The sequence below is a fragment of the Hemitrygon akajei genome, chromosome 18 (genome assembly GCF_048418815.1).
Source record: "Hemitrygon akajei chromosome 18, sHemAka1.3, whole genome shotgun sequence".
In the NCBI taxonomy this organism is placed as follows: Eukaryota; Metazoa; Chordata; class Chondrichthyes; order Myliobatiformes; family Dasyatidae; genus Hemitrygon; species Hemitrygon akajei.
In genome coordinates this window covers 2557125-2575885 of record NC_133141.1, presented here as the reverse complement: position 1 = coordinate 2575885, position 18761 = coordinate 2557125, and positions in this window count along the sequence as shown.

Below are 18761 nucleotides of genomic sequence, written 5' to 3'. Positions count from 1 at the left end.
TTTTTAAATGGAGAGAAAGTTCAAGAAACTGAGGTGCAAAGTGACTTGGGAGACCTTGTGCAGGATTCTCTAAAGGTTAATTTGCAGGTTGAATCTGTGGTGAGGAAGGTAAATGCAATGTTAGCATTCATCTCAAGAGGAATAGAATATAAAATCAAGGATGTAATGCTTAGAATTTATAAAACACTGGTGAGGCCTCACTTGGAGTATTGTGGGATGTTTTGCACCCCTTATCTTAGAAAGGATGTGCTGAAACTGGAGAGGGTTCAAAGGTGACTCACAAAACGATTCCTGGATTGAATGGATCATCATATGAAGAGCATTTGATGGCTTTGGACCTGTATTCACTAGGATTCAGAAGATTGAGGGGTGACCTTATTGAAGCCCATCGAATGGTGAAAGGCCTTGATAGAGTGGATGTGGAGAGGATGTTTCCTATGGTGGGAGAGTCTAAGACCAGAGGACACAGTCTCAGAATAGAGGGGCATCCTTTTAGAGTGGAGATGAGGAGGAATTTCTTTAGACAGAGATTGGTGAGTCTGTGGAATTCTTTGCCACAGGCAGTTGTGGAGGCCAAGTCTTTATGTGTATTTAAGGCAGAGGTTGATAGATTGCTGATTGGTCAGAGCATGAAGGGATACAAGGAAAAGGCAGGAGTCTGGGTTGGTAGGAAGATTGGATCAGCAATGATGAAATGGCAAAGCAGACTTGATGGGCCAAATGGTCTTAATTTCCTCTATTTTATGGTCTTATATTTGTTCCATTCTAACACACTCCATTAGAGTGCATTGGAACTTCTAGGAAATAATGTTGATCAGATTTTCTGAAGAATTAAAGTATTTTTTATTTATTATTTAGGATATGGGCATTGCTGGCAAGGCTTATATTTACTGTCTATCCTAACTGTTCTTCAGAAGGAGATATTGAGCCATCTTTTTGAACTGCTGCTGTATTTATGTTGAAGATGTTGTCACCGTATGTTTGGATAAGGAGTTTCAGAGTTAGGGTGATTAACCTCTCTGTTGTTGGAAATAGTCATTGTATTTGTACTATTTCTTTTGTAAGTGGAACATGCCTGGGCAATTCTCCATACTGCTGGGTGGGTATCAGTCTTGTATCTGTACTGAAACAGCCTTGTCAAGTTCTGCAGCACAAGTCTTCAGGTATTGCCTTGTCCTATAGCCTTTGTTGTATTGAATGACCTATAAGCTATTTCATGAAATCATGTGGATTGTTTCAAATTGGTTGGAGAATATATTCTGTAATGGTGAGGATCTCAGGAGGAAGGTGAATGGGTCATCAATTTGTAACCTCATTGCAAATGCCTCAGTCTATTTTTAACTGTGTCCATATAATGTTGAGGATGAAGATGATTTTGGAACCTCTGCCTCCTGTTAGTTGTGTAATTTCCCATTACTACTCAGGACTAGGTGTGTCAGGATTGCCAAGTTTCAATTGACCCACTTGGTTTTGCAGATTTTTAACTTTGTCTATTGAATGCTGTATAGACACAGTCTTGTGTTCAGCTGAGCTATAAAGGATGGCTAAGGGTAATATGGTTAGTGTTGGATTAATGGACCTTTAAAAGGTGAAATACAATAGAGATTAGCAAAATGAAAGAGCACAGTATTAAAGCAATGTGGATATAATATTGTTCTTGGGACAGGATGCAGAAAATAGTGATGAACATTTTCAGACCAGAGATATTCCATGAGGAAAGATCTTTTTGTTCTCTTTGTTAATGACCTGGACTTGTGAAACATAGAAATTTTGGAGAAGCAGTGAACAATATGAAGGGCTATAACATCCACAAGGAGGTACATACGGACCAGTAAAATGGGCAGGCATAAAGTTGTTGAAATTTAACACAGAGCCGATGTAAAGCAATGCACTTTGAATCAGAATCAGAATCAGAATTAGGTTTATTATCACCGGCTCTGTGATTGTGAAATCTGTTAACTTAGCAGCAGCGGTTCAATGCAATACATAATCTAGCAGAGAGAGCGGAAAAAAATAATAATAATAAATAAAATAAAACATAATATTAATAAATAAACAAGTAAATTAATTATGTATATTGAATAGATTTTTAAAAATATGCGAAAACAGAAATACTGTGTATTAAAAAAGTGAGGTAGTGTCCAAAGTTTCAATGCCCATTTAGGAATCAGATGGTAGGAACAAAGAAATGAGATGTAGGTACAAAAATTCATGAAGGAAGATGAAAATATTAAGAGAGGAGTTTTAAGGTCATTGGAATTCTTGAGTTTGTTAATTACCTTGAATTTAAGGTAACTGCCAAATGAACCATGGGTGATTTGGAAAAGCATTACTTTACACAGCAAGATATTGTGTTCTGGAATGCAGTTTTGGAAAGAGCAGTGGAAGCAAATTCAATAGCAACATTGAAAAGAGAATTCCATGAAGAAGCAAATATTTACAGGACTATGGGAAATGAGCAGAGCCGTATGACTAATTGGTAACCAAAGAGCTAGCACAAGCATGATGAGATGAATGGCCTTCTTTTGTGCTGCAGTATTCAACAGGATTCTTGCCTCTGATTCATTAGGGTGTGGGGTTCCCTGTGACAGAGGCTTGATCCCAATATCCAAGTTGATCTCAGTGCACTATGGAGAGAACACTGCTAAGATGGAGAAATCATCTTTTGGATGATAAGTTAAATTGAGGTCCTCTCTGAGTTTTTTCAATTTGTGGGTTAACATTTCTGTCAGAAAATATAGAGCAAATTTCACCCAAGTGCAGAGCAGCGGAGATGATTCAGCGGTGAACAATAATTTTAATAATAGTCTGTACAATAACAAGCCACAAGGGATCACAAGACAAGAGAGGACAGATATTTAACTCGGCAAGATAACAAGGTAACTGAAGGCCAGGGGTGATCTTCAAGGGACTGATGAACTGGGGCAAGAGCTTGTGGGAGTCGATGCTCAGGGCCAGATCTTGGGTGAACAACCAGACACAGTCCCCAGGCTGGAGTATTCTGGCTGTGCATTGCCAGTAGTTGTCCTGGTGACAGTAGGCGCATCTGGCAGTTAGGATGATCATCTGTGCCCTCTTCCAAGCATTCTGGCATCAGTGAACTAAGGCCTTGGCGGATGGGACCTCCACCGTTAACTCCTCTGCAGGGAACAACGGGGGTTGGTAGCCATGAAGAACCTCAAAGGGTGACAGAGGATGTCTGAAGATTGTGGGACAGCTTAGCCCAAAGCAGATACTGCTCCCTCGTGGAAGGTTTATAGGTGGCAAAGCATTGCAGAAATTTCTCCCCTTGCTGAATGGCTCTTTCTGACTGTCCATTGGTCTGTGGATGATAGCCGGGGACAAACGCACTGAGGTGAGGAGGAGGGAGCAGAAGGCTCGCCAGAAGTAGGAGATGAATTGTGGGGCCTGGTCCAACACAATGACCTGAGGGAAACTATATGTTGGAGAACTAGGTCCACCATTTCAGTGGCTGACTGAAATCTGGGGAGGGCAATGAAGTGGGCTGCCTTGGAGAACTGATCCATCACAATCATGATCACCATGGCCCCATTGGAAGGTGGCAAACCCATGGGGATATGGGATCGTAGGTGTCGAGGGACCAGGAAGGGTCACAGGAGCCCAGATGGCAGCTGGTTGGAGGAATTGCTCTGGGCACATTGAGGGGAGGCAGCGATGAACTGATGTACATCTGTGATCATGGTAGGCCACCAGAACCAGCGTCACAGAAAATCCAGGGCCTGTTGTGTGCCTGGATGGCCAGAGAGGGCAGTGTAGGGCCTGGCAGATCTGGTTCTCAAGATCCCAGACAGTTGAGGTGAGGATCTGCGAGGAAGGAATGTTGGGCTGAGGGTTGATCTCCATTTCAGCTGGGTCAATCTGTTGTGACAGGGTGTCCGCTTTAGTGTTCTTGGAGCTGGATGGTATGAGATGATGAAGTTGAATTGCTCAAGGGAGAGGGTCCAGCGTGCCTGACATGGGTGGACTTGATGGGTCTGTTGTATGGATTTGAGGCTCTGGTGGTCAGTCCAGATCAGAAAGGGCTCAGTGAGCCAATGTCCTCCAGCTCTCTGTCTCCTACTCCATAACAGTGCTTTGTTGAACTTGCACAAGAAGAAGGCACAAGGCTTCCCACCTGGTCTTCGCTGAGAGAGGATAGCTCCACTCGCTCCAGTGCCTACTTTAGATGTATCCACCTCTATCACAAAAGGTCTGGAGGGGTTCAGATGGCAGAGAATGGGAGCAGTGGTGAAGCATCTCTTGAGCTCCTTGGAAGTGTGGCCTGCGACAACAGACCACTGTATCCACGAGGTAGATGATGTGAGGGTGGTGATAGGAGCAGCAATTTGGCCGTAGTTTTTGATGAAATACTTGTAGAAGTTGGAGACGCCCAAGAAATGTTGTAACTGTTTGAGGGAGCATGGTCGGGCCATTCAACAGCAGCATACACTTTCTCTGGTTACGCCTTGGGGTGAAATGACATAACCCAGGAACGAAATGACTGAGGTGTGGAACCGGCATTCCTCTAACTTGCAGTACAGTTGGTTTTTGAGGAGTTGAAGAAGGATTGGTCAGACATGACAGATGTGGTCTTGAGAATCCTTGGAGAAGATGAGCATGTCATGAGGTAGATGAACACATACCTGTGTAGCATGTCTCAGAGAAGCTCGTCAATAAAGGCTTGGAAAACAGCTTGACAGAAAGGCATCACAAAGTATTCATAGTGGCCAGTGGGTGATATGAATGCCGTCTTCCACTCAAACCCCTGGCGGATACGGATCAGGTTGTACATATTCCCGAGATCCAGTTTGGTGAAGATCAGGGCCCTCAGAGTGCTTTGAATGTGCTGTCCATCAAGGTAAGTGGCGGGAGGGGTGGAGATACATTTCTACCAAAGGAGGTGTAAGACGCTCTTTCCCTCTGCTAACCTGCAGGTCACCCTTGGCAAGGTGTAGCACCTGCATAGCTCCTACCCAGAGGGGTGGCTGGGGAGGTGTGGAAAGAGAGAGAGGAGAGAGAGTGGGAGACAGAGACAGAATGGATACCATGGAAACTTCCATCACTTGTTCGTGTCCTTGGAAAGCAAAGGCAAAGATAATCAGATGGGGTGTCAAATGGACTGTTTGATTCTCTAGTGCTTGTTTGGTTTGACTGGCTGAAATGAATTTATACCCCAAAGGCTCCCAAGCTTTTTTGAGTGATTTTCCTCTGTGAAACTGAGCCTGTAGCACAAAAGGTGGATCTGCTCTACCTCCTCTGTCTGTATTGAACTAGTGGGAGTGTACAGTGGAGAAACTCTTTTGACTTCAGTGCTCTCAGGCTGGGGAGAAATGGTCCAGGCAGATGCCTAGTTTTAGTTGGCTGCCGCAAGGCTCTGCTGGGAAGGACTGCTTTACCTTTAGCACTGAAATTCTTCACAAAAGTCATTGGAAGGTATCATAGTCATAAATTCAGCACTGAAAAGGGCCTTTTAGGGCACCGAACCCACACGACTTTGAACAGCCTATTTACACTACTCTGATATCAATCCCATTTCTCATTCTTCCCACATTCTCTGCAGCCCCCAGCAGAGTGCACCACACTCTCCTGCACATCAGCGCAATTTATAGTGGCCGATTAACTCACTAACCTATATGCCTTTGAAATATGGGGTGAAACAGGAGCACCTGAAGGAATTCTTTGCAGTCATAGGAATATCCTGCACGTTCCATACAGGAAGGCCCAAGGTTAGGATTGAACCCTAGGTCTCCAGTGCTGTGGGGTAGCATCTCTATTAGCTGTTGCAATATGCTGTCCAATATCCAATAGCATTTCAGAACCAGCGAAACAAAATGCAAAATATTAAAAATATTCTGCACACCAGACAGCATCCATGAAGAGAGGAAAACAGAGTCAACGTTTCTTGCAACAGTGTAGCTTCTGTCACAGCTAAAAGCATTCTGTGTGGCCAGAAAGATCCCACACACAGTAAAATGGTAAATGAGAAGATTGCTGGCATTGTCACAATCAGTGTTCATTGAGTACTGATCCATTTGTAAGTGCTGATCTGGTTTCGAGATGTCCAGCAGACAGAGAAACTTGCCATCCCTTACCAGGCCTGACCTGTATATAAGACCAGTCCCAAGCTGTAGTGATTTTTAAGTGACCCCGAAGTAGCCATTTGTTTTTACCAATTCCAGGCAGCCTGATGGAAGGAAAATGCATGATGTGGCAGCCAGATTCATAGAATGCATCAGAATGGAAAATGTAGACACAAGATCATTTCAGGTTTTCTCTCCATCCAGCAGAACTGGTCCTCACTGTCAACAATATCTCTTTTGGCTCCCCCACTTTCTTCAGACCTAAGGTGTAGCAATGGGCACCCACATGGACCCCAGCTATGTTTACCTCTTTGTGGGCTACGTAGAACAGTCCATGTTCCAAGCCTTCCCTCGTAATACTCCCCAACTCTTACTGCGCTACATTGACAACTGCATTGGTGCTGCTTCATGCACCTATGCTGAGCTCATCAATTTCATCAACTTTGCCTTCAACTTCCACACTGCCTTAAATTCACTTGGTTCATTTCTGACACCTTCCTCCCCTTTCTCAATCTCTCTGTCTCCATCTCTACAGACAAACTGTCTACCGATTACCTTTTATAAATCTACCAATTCTCACAATTATCTTGATTATACCTCTTCCCACCCTGTCTCCTGTAAAAATGCCATTCCCTTTTCTCAGTTCCTTCATCTTTCTTGCATGTGTTCCCAGAATGTGTCAGGGGTTCCCTTCCTCCATCATTGATGCTGTCCTCAGCCACATCTCCTCCATTTCCTGAATATCTGCACTCACCCTATCTTCCTGCCACCTTAACAGGGATAGAGTTTCTCTTGTCCTAACCTACCACCCCATCAGCTTCTGCACCTAACACAACATCCTCTGCAATTTTTGCCATCTCCTAAGGGATCCTACCACCAAACATATCTTTACGTCCTCCTCCCTCTCTCCGCTTTCTGCATGGATCGCTTCCTCAGTGATTCCCTTGTCTATTCATCCCTCCCCATTAATCTGCCTCCTGGCTCTTATCCCTGCAAGCAGCTAAAATGCTACACCACCCATTCGCCTCCTCCCTCAGCTCCATTTGGGGCCCCAAACAGATCTTCCGTGTGAGACAACACTTCATCTGCTGGCATCTTCTATGGTGTCCAGTGTTTCCAATGTGGCCTCCTACATCATAAATTGGGGAACCGCTTCGTTGAGCACCTCTGCTCCATCTGCCAAAAGTGGAATTCCTCAGTGGCCAAACATTTTAATTCTCATTCCCAATTCCACAAATGCTGAGCAAACTTGTGAGCATGAAGATAGATTCGTCCCCTGGTCCTGATGGAATGCATTCCAGGGTACTGAAAGAAATGGCAGAAGTTATAGTAGAGGCTTTGGTGATGATTTACCAAAATTCTCTGGACAGATCTTGCCAGATTGGAAGACAGCAAATGTCATACCACTGTTCAAAAAAGAATGTAGGCAAAACGTAGGTAACTATAGGCCAGTTAGTTTAACATCTGTAGTTGGGAAATGCTTGAAGCTATTATTAAAGAAGAAATAGCAAGGGATCTGGAAAGAAATGGATCCATCATGCAGACACAGCGTGGACTCAGCAAAGGCAGGTCCTGTTTGACAAACTTGCTGGAGTTCTTTGAGGATATAATGAGCGCAGTGGATAGAGGGGAACAGATGGACGGTATTTACTTGGATTTCCAGAAGGTGTTCAATAAGGTGCCGCATAAAGGACTAATCCATAAGATAAGGATGCATAGGGTTGGTGGTGATGTATTAGCATGGATAGAGGATTGTTTAACTAATAGAAAGCAGAGAGTTGGGATACATGATTGTTTCTCTGGTTGGCAATCAGTGGTGAGTGGCGTGCCACAGGGATTGGTGCTGAGCTCAAAGCTGTTCATGACATACATTAACAATCTGGAAGAGGGGACCGAGTGTAGTGTATCTAAGTTGCTGATGATACTAAATTGAGTGGAAAAGCAAATTGTGCAGAAGATATGGAGAGTCTGCAGAGAGATAGAGATAGGTTAAGTGAGTGGGCAAGGGTCTGCCAGATGGAGTACAATGTTTGTAAATGTGACGTCATCCATTTTGGAAGGAAAAATGGATGATCAAATTATTATTTTAACGGTAAAAGATTGCAGCATGCTACTGTGCAGAGGGACTTGGGAGTGGTGCTTGTGCATGAATCACAAAAGGTTGGTTTGCAGGTGCCAGCAGGCTATTAAGAAAGCAAATGGGATGTTGTCCCTTGAATTTAAAAGCAGGGAGGTTATGCTGCAACTGTACAGGGTACTGGTGAGGCTGCACTTGGAGTACTGTGTGCAGTTCTGGTCTCCATACTTGAGGAAGGATATACTGGCTTTGGAGGTGGTTGCAGAAGAGGTTCACCAGGTTGATTCTAGGGATGAGGGAGTTAGACTATGAGGAGAGATTGTCACCTGGGACTGTACTCGCTGGAATTCAGAAGGATGAGAGGAGATCGTATAGAAAGATATAAAATTATGAATGGGATAGATAAGATAGAGGCAGGAAAGTTGTTTCCACTGGTAGGCGAAATGGAAACTAGGGAACAGAGCCTCAAGATTTGGGGGAGTATATTGAGGATGTAGATGAGGAGGAACTGCTTTTCCCAGAGATGGGTGAATCTGTGGAATTCTCTGCTCAATGAAGCAGTGGAGGTTACATTAGTAAATATATTTAAGACAAGGTTGGATAGATTTTTGCATAGTAAGGGAATTAAGGCTGATGGAGAAAAGGCAGGTAGGTGGAGATGATTCCATGGCCAGATCAGCCATGATCTTATTGAATGATGGGGCAAGCTCGATGGGCCAGATGGCCTACTCCTGCTCCTATTTCTTAGGTTATTATGTTCCTGTTCTGACATGTCGGTCCATGGCCTCCTCTTGTGCCACAATGAGGCCTCCCTCAGGGTGGAGGAGCAACACCTTGTATTCCATCTGGGTAACCTCTAACCTGATGGAATGAGTATCGATTTCTCATTCTGGTAAAAAATATTTTCCCTCACCCTCTTCTCTTCTTCAATTCCCTGCTCTGGCCTCTTAACTCTTCTCACCTGCCTATCACTTCCCCCGGGTTCCCTCTCCCTTCCCTTTCTCCCATGCTCCACTCTCCTCTCCTATCAGATTCCTTCCTCTCCAGTTCTTTACCTTTCCCACTCACCTGGCTTCACCTGTCACCTTCTAGTGATCCTCCTTCCCTCCTCCTACCTTTTTATTCTGGAGTCTTCCCACTTCCTTTCCACTCCTGAAGAAGTGCCTTGGCCTGAAACTTTGACTGTTTCCCTTCCAGTTTCTGCTTCTCCTCTCCCCCCACAATTTTTGGTATGGGCTATTTCCCCTCTATGCTTTCAGTCCAGATGAAGGGTCGCAACCAAAGCATTAATCATCTATTTCCCTCCACAGATGCTGTTTGATTCACTGAGTTCCACCTGCAGCTGTTTTGTTTTGCTGTGAATGGAAAATCACTGCTTGGAGATTTGGCATGACATTAAAAACCTTGGCAAACTTCTATAGATGTGTGGTGGGAAGTGTGCTGACTGGCTGCATTATAGCCTGGTATGGGAACACCAATGCTTTTGTGAAGAAAATCCTACAAAACGTAGTGGATTCAGCCCAGTACATCACGGGTAAAACCCTCCGAATCATTAAGCACATCTAAACAAAATGTTGCCATAGGAAGCAGCATCCATCATCAAAGGTCCTCATTACCCAGGCCAGGCTCTTTTCTCACTGCTGCCATCAGGTAGAAGGTACAGGTGTCTCAGGACTCGCACCACCAGGTTCAAGAACAGTTACTACCCCTCAACTATTATGATCTTGAACAAAAGGGGATAACCACACTCATTCTATTTCTGGTGTTTCCACAATCAATGGTCTCACTTTAAGCACTCTTTATCTCATTATCTCATGTTCTTGTTATTTATTGCACAGTTTGTTGTTCATTACAGTTACTGTTTTACAGATTTGCAAATACACCCATGGAAAAAGAATCTCAGGGTTGTATGTGGTGACATGTATATAATCTGATAATAAAGTTTACTTTGACTTTGAGATATCGAAAGCTGCTGTTGGCAAAATATTAGGTCCCTAACAATACCAGGAGAAGTGAGAACCACAAATCTCATCATATGAATGAGTGACAAGATGTGTGATGGGAAATGCTTCCTTCTGGAGTGAGGAGGGGGAACAAAGCAACCATTAATCTGTGCAGACTTAACGTGTGAGTTCAAGCTTGGCATCAAGACTCAGCCAAAACAGGACATTGGAAGGTTAATCACTGCAGATAGGAAATTCCTGACGGCAGCCAGCACCATTCCTTCCTGTCTCCAACTTGTGTTGGCACCTCCATGAGTACCCAGATCACTGCCTAAGGCAGGTGTGCCAATAATTTCATTCTTATTTACTGCTTTCTAAACAAAGGCTGGAATTGTTCAGCTGACGAATGCTTGGGATATGTTTCAAAGTGTTTTGCTTTCAGGCACGAGGATTACTATGTTGCTCTTCTCTGAACCAAGTGCAGCTGCAGAGGGCCAAACGCTCTGTTTCGGACTCTCTGCCTGAAGTTATTTTGGTTGCTATAACAGATGTGCCTCTCTGCTCTGGTCGAGGTTGAGTTAGAATCCATCAAATGCACAAGTTATAGTTTGAGACTAGATGCATAACGTCCCACTGCCACACTACTCCATTTGGTCTCAGCATCATTTGTTCATTTGTGGAGGAGCAGAGGGATCTGGGGGTACATGTCCACAGATCCCTGAAAGTTGCCTCACAGGTAGATAGGGTAGTTAAGAAAGCTTATGGGGTGTTAGTTTTCATAAGTCGAGGGATAGAGTTTAAGAGTCGCGAGGTAATGATGCAGCTCTATAAAGCTCTGTTTAGGCCACACTTGGAGTACTGTGTCCAGTTCTGGTTGCCTCACTATAAGAAGGATGTGGAAGCATTGGAAAAGGTACAGAGGAGATTTACCAGGATGCTGCCTGGTTTAGAGAGTATGGATTATGATCAGAGATTAAGGGAGCTAGGGATTTACTCTTTGGAGGGAAGGAGGATGAGAGGAAACATGATAGAGGTATACAAGATATTAAAAGGAAAAGATAGAGTGGACAGCCAGCGCCTCTTCCCCAGGGCACCACTGCTCAGTACAAGAGGACATGGCTTTAAGGTAAGGGGAGGGAAGTTCAAGGGGGATATTAGAGGAAGGTTTTTCACTCAGAGAGTGGTTGGTGTGTGGAATGCACTGCCTGAGTCAGTGGTGGAGGCAGATACACTAGTGAAGTTTAAGAGACTACTAGACAGGTATACGGAGGAATTTAAGGTGGGGGGTTATATGGGAGGTAGGGTTTAAGGGTCGGCACAACATTGTGGGCCGAAGGGCCTGTACTATGCTGTACTATTCTATGTTCTATGTAAAATCCCACACCACTAGGTTCAAGAACAGTTACTTCCCTTCAAAAATTCAGCCTTGAACCAAATACCACAACCATAACCACTATCTCAGTACAGCAACGCGATGACCATTTTTGTTCTCATTATGCCCTTTCTTGTATAATTTATATATTTTGTTAATGTTGTGTTTCTGTACTATGTACCTGCAAATAAAGTTTTCAATCCACCTGTACATACATGCCCTTGTGGACATTACAATACATATGATTATGACTTTTGGCTTTGAACAGTTCTCACTGATCAAGTTGGTGCAGTTTTATCTCTGGTTTGGAGTTCAGAACTACAACTGTTAAAGCTTCACTTGAGATGGCGATAAATAGGTAGTTTGGCTAGGGAGGTGGTGGGGATAGGCGGGTGGTGGGGACAGAGAGGGCGTGGTGTTTGGAGATTCATTGATTGCAATGCACCACTTGTTCATGGAAGACAATATTACAAAGGGCCTGAAGGCAAACTACTTCATCAAAAATTCATTCAGGCTTCTGGGAAGTTGTGTACATATCACTCTGATGTCCTGATCTATTTCTGTGTAGGTGTCAGTGGAGGAAAATTAAAGTCATGTTTATATTTTTGAAGTATTTCTCATAATGCATTTACAATGCTTTATCGGGTGTGTATGCTCAGGGGTAGTTCTGTCCTGTTATTGTAACAAAGCTAAGTAATCCAGGATAAGCCAAGCATTGATTCAATCATAAATTGTGTAGAGAATTAGAAAATGTTTCGTGGTGTAGTGAACAAACAGTAGGGGTGAAAATTCAGCTGTAAAGGGCTACGAGAATCAACATTCAGCATGAGCCGTTGTGTGAAGAAAGCCAGGAGCTGAAACTAAGCAATGCATTGCCTCAGGATATTACCCTCAATGGGACAGTGCAATAGGAGCTTTCACTCACCAGGAACCAATCACCGGACTAGAGTCCCAGTGACAAGGAACAGCTGAGGGAGAAGGGAGCCAAGTAAACAGGGTCACATTACTCTGTGTGGAGGAAAAGCCAAATAAATATCAATGACCAAATGAAGACTGGCATGTGGGGATAGGATATTGCCAATACATTCTTTGATGGTCTTTATTTTAAATTAAAGTTGTGAGTTTATCTGCTATTAGCCCAGACAAGAGCTTTAGGCTACATTTGGCTTGTTTTAATTAGGTTCCTATTTACTATCATTGTGATTTTGAATACTTTGAATTACTAAAACCCACATTTTGCAAATATTTTATATCCTACCATATTATCTACCAGATCCTGTTAGGTTAAGATATTTGTTCTGACTTCATTATTGATGCCACTATGTCACACCTGGCTGGTTGTATGTACGACTGGGAGATCCTTTCCCTCTCTGTGTGGGGTAACATCAATCTCTCCACTCTGGTCACCCAAACTTCACTGAGATCAGCAACAAACTTTATGGAACCTCTGTAGTGTCATGTGCAGAATATGGTATGTAGAACTGTCTGATATGTGTACCCTGAACATTCAGTTAAAGCTTACCAATTACTCAACATGCAGTTCTCAAGTCTGCAACATTTCAAAGGCAATATATTACTTCCATTCACTTCATCCATACACTTTAGAAATGTACATTAAATATCCCTCAGGTGTGTTGTTCACTATGCGAATTTCAGTGCTTTAAAATCACCTTGATATCTTCAGGTGATCTAATAGATTCCTTTAAATGGAAGGAAGATCAGTTCTCTCTTTTCCAACTCGCCAGCTTTACTGTTTTTATCTGGATATACAGATAAACAGACATACAGCAAACATACAGCCCATTATTCCAACATGCTTTTGAGTTTCCAAAGTCAGGTACGTTGACCTGGGTTGCAAGAAAGCTTCCTACATTTTCGTCAAACAGCTGATATTCTCACTTCCCCAGTGGTCAGATTGAGACAAGAGGGAAGATAGATATTTGAAATACCTTTAATAAAATAATCACAGGGCACTTGGTCTAAATCAGGGGTTTCTCCAGTCAACAATCTGATTGTTGAAGGTAGGTGCTTTATGTTGTGCTTCCTTGATTTCGCAAGTAGCTGCAAGCTAAAGCTCTTCATTGGTTTGTTGAGCATTCTGAGCTTCCAGATAGATTGATTTTAAGTTGCTTTGGGTTAATTATTAATGGTAAGATCTTGTATTTTGTTTAATTAAAATCTAACTTTGCATGGATACATTCCAAATTGATTCCTAACTATGCACTCTGAATACTCTTCTCAAAAAAAACTGAGGCTTTGTTTATACAAATGTAATCTGATGAAGCAATAATATTCATTTGTGCATTCTACTCTGAATGCAAAGTTTGCACTGGATGCACCTGTACAATGCATGCTGTATTCTCCCTTTGAAATTAAGTTTCTTTATAATTCTGACTGCTACACATAGCACAAATAACCAGGGATGGAATTAGTTTTATATATCAGTTACATACCTCTGTTGGATCCCACCTAGAGCTTTAGTACACAAATATTTTCTTTCTTCTTTGGCAACCCTTTGGGACTGAGGATGAATTACTTCCACTTCTCTAGTTCTGATCTGTCTGGTAAGTACAATGTGAGATTCACAGACACTGCAACCAGTGATGCTAGATGCGGTGGGCAGCTAGGTAGATTGGGAGGTGGTACGGTCCTTCTGCCAGTTACACTGGCCTGCTGTGTACATCCAGCAAGTAAACTTGAGGTTCTCAATGCCATCCTGAATGCTCCTTCTCCAGTCTGAGCAATTATGGGCCTGGAGTTCCCACAAATTGGTGAGGATTTTTTTCCAATTTCAACCAGAAGGATTTGAGAACATCTTTGAACCATTTCCTCAGCCCACTTGCTAATCTCCAATGAATGATATGAGTTCTCATTGGAGCCTACTAAGCCTAATTAGGGCCTCAGTGGTGGTTGTTGTCCTGGGACGGGACAATGCCAGTGAATTTTGAGCATTTTGCAGAGACAGCATTGGTGTTATCTCTACAGTGGGGAGCAGTAGGCTGCAATTTTCTGTCATGAACTATCCAGAGCAGGCACCACTAGAACTGTGATTTCTGAACACCGCTTCCTGGGGAAAATATTTGTCTACACATTCTGTTTGATCGTTCTTCCAATTCCTGATAATCTACGTCCTGACTATTTAGAAATCCCAATGATTCAGAATTTGACTCTCTCTAACATTCCCCTTCCACTCACTGGACCTCAGATCGCATGATTGCTTCCAATCACTGGAGCCTTGCTTCCCCTTCAACTCTCTTCCCACATATGGTTCCCCGTTCCCATGCTCCCCTTCTACTCGTCAGGGCCAGATTCCTGCTCTCTATTTCTGTTCAATTGCTGCACTGCCTTTAACTTACCCAAGTCACAATTGCCTTGCTTCCTTCTATTCACTGGCATACCAGTTCCTGCAATCTCTTTGAAATTCAACGTTCAAAGTAAATTTACTGTCAAAGTACATATGTGTCACCATATACAACCTTGAGATTCATTTTCTTGTGGGCATACTCAGTAAATCCAAGAAACACAATAGAATCAATGAATGACCACACTCAACAGGACAAACAACCAATATACAAAAGACAACTAATTGCAAATACAAAATAAAAATATTAATAAATAAATAAGCAATAAATATTGAGAACATGAGATGAAGAGTCCTTGAAAGAGACTGCATAGGTTGTGGGAACAGTTCAGTGATGAGGCAAGTGAAGTTATCCCCTCTGGTTCTGAAGCCTGATGGTTGAGGGGTAATAACTGTTCCTGAACCTGGTGGTGTGAATCCCGAGGCTCCTGTACCTTCTTCCTGATGGCAGCAGTGAGAAGACAGCATGGCCTGGGTGGTGGGGGTCCCTGATGATGGATGCTGCTTTCCTGCGACAATGCTTCATGTAGACGTGCTCAATGGTGGGAAGGGCTTTACCCATGATGGACTGGGCCATATACACTGCTTTTTGTACGATTTTCCATTCAACGGCACTGGTGTTTCCATACCGGACCATGATGCAACCAGTCAATATACTCTCCCCCATACATCTATAGAAGTTAGTCAAAGTTTTAGAATGTCGTGCTGAATCTTCACAAACTTTAATTAAGTAAAGGTGCTGCAGTACTTTATTCATAATTGCACTTACGTGCTGGGCTCAGGACAGGTCCTCTGAAATGATAACACCAAGGAATTTAAAGTTGGTGACCCTCTGCATCTCTGATTCCCCGATGAGGACTGGCTCATGGTCCTCTGGTTTCCTCCTCCTGAAGTCAATAGTCAGCTCCTCGGTCTTGCTGACGCTGAGTGCTTAGCCACACAGTCATAAGTATAAAGTGAGTACAGTAAGAAGCTTAGCACACAGCATTGTGGTGAACCTGTGCTGATGGAGATTGTGGAAAGGATGTTTCTTTGCCATGAACCATGTTCCTTCTCTGACCAGCTGAGTCTTGGGACCTATAATGAGCTAGCTCACTCTAAAGAACAGCTGCTTCATTTCTATTCTTCAGGATCCACCACTATCCATGAACCACACCTGCATCCTTCACCACTGACTCACTCATTTCATTACTTCTTCTCCCCTGACTCAAGGCCTCGCTGGGGCCTTGTTTCTTTTGCTCCTTTTAAAATTGCTAAGTTCACAGGGAAATCTATGATTCTACATAAAAAACAGTATTAGAAGTGTGTTCTAGTGTTGGAGTATTAATATAAAAGCATTCTAAACTCCAAATGACTAGTCAAACACCATCAATGTCTGGGTGTGACAGCTTAACAGTGTGTTATTGTATCTTGCATCTATGGTCTCTTATTGCCCTCACTACTAAGGGAAATAGCCCCCAACTTTCTATGATGATTAAGAGTTAAAATGTTTGAGTTGCAGTTCATTTACAATTTTATTTCCTATATCAATCAAATAAGTGCCTCAGTGCTACGGCATTTCTTTTAATAGCAATCAAATGTGAGCAGCAGCTGGAAGCCCAGGTCATTCTGCTTAGAATATAGATGCATAAAACACTACAGCACAGTTCAGGCTCATTGGCCCACAATGTGCAGATCTTTTATCCCACACCAAGATCAATCTATCCTTCCCTCCTACGTAGTCCTCCATTTTACTTTCAACCATGTTCCTATGTCTTAAATGTCCCTTGACAACACGAGTGAATCTGCAGATGCTGGAAATAAATAAAAACATAAAATGCTGGCAGAACTCAGCAGGCCAGACAACATCTATGGGAGGAAGTAGTGACGACGTTTCGGGCCAAAACCCTTCATCAGGAGTGAAGTAACATGGGATGGTTGAGGGGGGATAAGAAGTGGGGGGAGGGATAAAGTAGAGAGCTAGGAAGTGATAGGTTGGAGGGAAATGGGCTAGGGGGAAGGTGGAGAATTATGGGAAATAAAAGAGAAAGAAAGTTAGGGCTAGGGGGAGATTATAGTGAGGGGGGAAAAAAGAGAAAGAAAGAGAACCAGACTGAAATAATAGATAGGGATGGGGGTAAGGGGGGGCAGGGGTATCAACGGAGGTCTGTGAGTTGGATGTTCATGCCAGCAGGTAGGAGGCTACCTAGGCGGGAGACAAGGTATTGCTCCATCAACCTGTGTGCGGCCTCATCTTGACGGTAGAGGAGGCCATGGACAGACATGTCAGAGTGGGAGTGGTCTGTGGAATTGAAGTGTGTGGCCACAGGGAGATCCCGCCACTGCTGGAGGACCGAGCGCCGGTGTTCGGCGAAACGGTCTCCCAGTCTGCGGCGGGTCTCCCCAATGCTTAAATGGCCACATCGGGAGCACCGGATACAGTATATCACCCCAGCTGACTCGCAGGTGAAGTGGTGCCTCACCTGAAAGGACTGTCGGGGGCCTGGGATGGTGGTGAGGGAGGAAGTGTGGGGGCAGGTGTAGCACTTCTTCCATTTGCAGGGATGAGTGCCCGGAGGGAGGTCGGTGGGGAGGGATGGGGGGGATGAATGGACAAGGGAGTCGCGTAGGGAGCGATCCCTGCGGAAAGCCATGGGGGGGGGGGGGGGGGGGGGGGGAGGGGAAGATGTGGTTGGTGGTGGGATCCCGTAGGAGGTGGCGGAAGTTACAGAGGATTATACGTTGGATCTGTAGGCTGGTAGGTTGATAGGTGAGGACCAGGGGGACTCTATCCCTGGTGGGCTGGTGAGGGTATGGGGTGAGGGCAGAGGTGCGTGAAATACGGGAGATGTGGTGGAGGGCAGAGTTGATAGTGGACGAAGGGAAGCCCCTTTCTTTAGAAAAGGAAGACATCTCCTTTGTCCTGGAATGAAAGGCCTCATCCTGAGAGCAGATGCGGCGGAGGCGGAGGAATTGAGAGAAAGGGATAGCATTTTTGCAGGAGACAGGGTGGGAGGAGGAATAGTCTAGGTAGCTGTGGGAGTTAGTAGGTTTGTAGTAGACGTCGGTGGATAGGCTGTCTCCAGAGATAGAAACAGAAAGATCTAGAAAGGGGAGGGAGGTGTCGGAAATAGACCAGGTGAATTTGAGGGCAGGGTGAAAGTTGGAGACGAAGTTAATGAAGTCGACGAGCTCAGCATGTGTGCAGGAAGCAGCACCGATGCAGTCGTCGATATAACGTAAGAAAAGAGGACAGATACCGGTGTAGGCTTGGAACATAGATTGCTCCACAAGGCCGACAAAAAGGCAGACATAGCTAGGACCCATGCGGGTGCCCATGGCTACACCTTTAGTTTGGAGGAAGTGGGAGGAGCCAAAGGAGAAATTGTTAAGGGTGAGGACTAATTCCGCGAGGCGGAGAAGAGTGGTGGTAGAAGGTGACTGGCTGGGTCTGGAATCCAGGAAGAAACAGAGAGCTTGGAGACCTTCCTGGTGGGGGATAGAGGTATATAGGGACTGGACGTCCATGGTGAAAATGAGGCGGTGGGGGCCAGGGAACTTGAAATCTTTGAAGAGATGTAAAGCATGGGAAGTATCATGGACATAGGTGGGAAGGGATTGAACAAGGGGAGATAAAACAGAGTCGAGATAGGCAGAAATGAGTTCAGTGGGGCAGGAGCAAGCAGAGACAATGGGTCTGCCTGGACAGGCAGGTTTGTGGATCTTGGGTAGGAGGTAGAAACGGGAAGTGCGGGGTGTGGGAACTATAAGTTTGGTGGCCGTGGATGGGAGATCTCTCAAGCTGATGAGATCGGAAATGGTTTGGGAGACAATGGACTGGTGCTCCCTAGTGGGGTCATTGTCCAGGGGTAGATAAGAGGAGATGTCAGCGAGTTGTTGTCGTGCCTCCGCTATGTACAGGTCGGTGCGCCAGACGACAACAGCACCC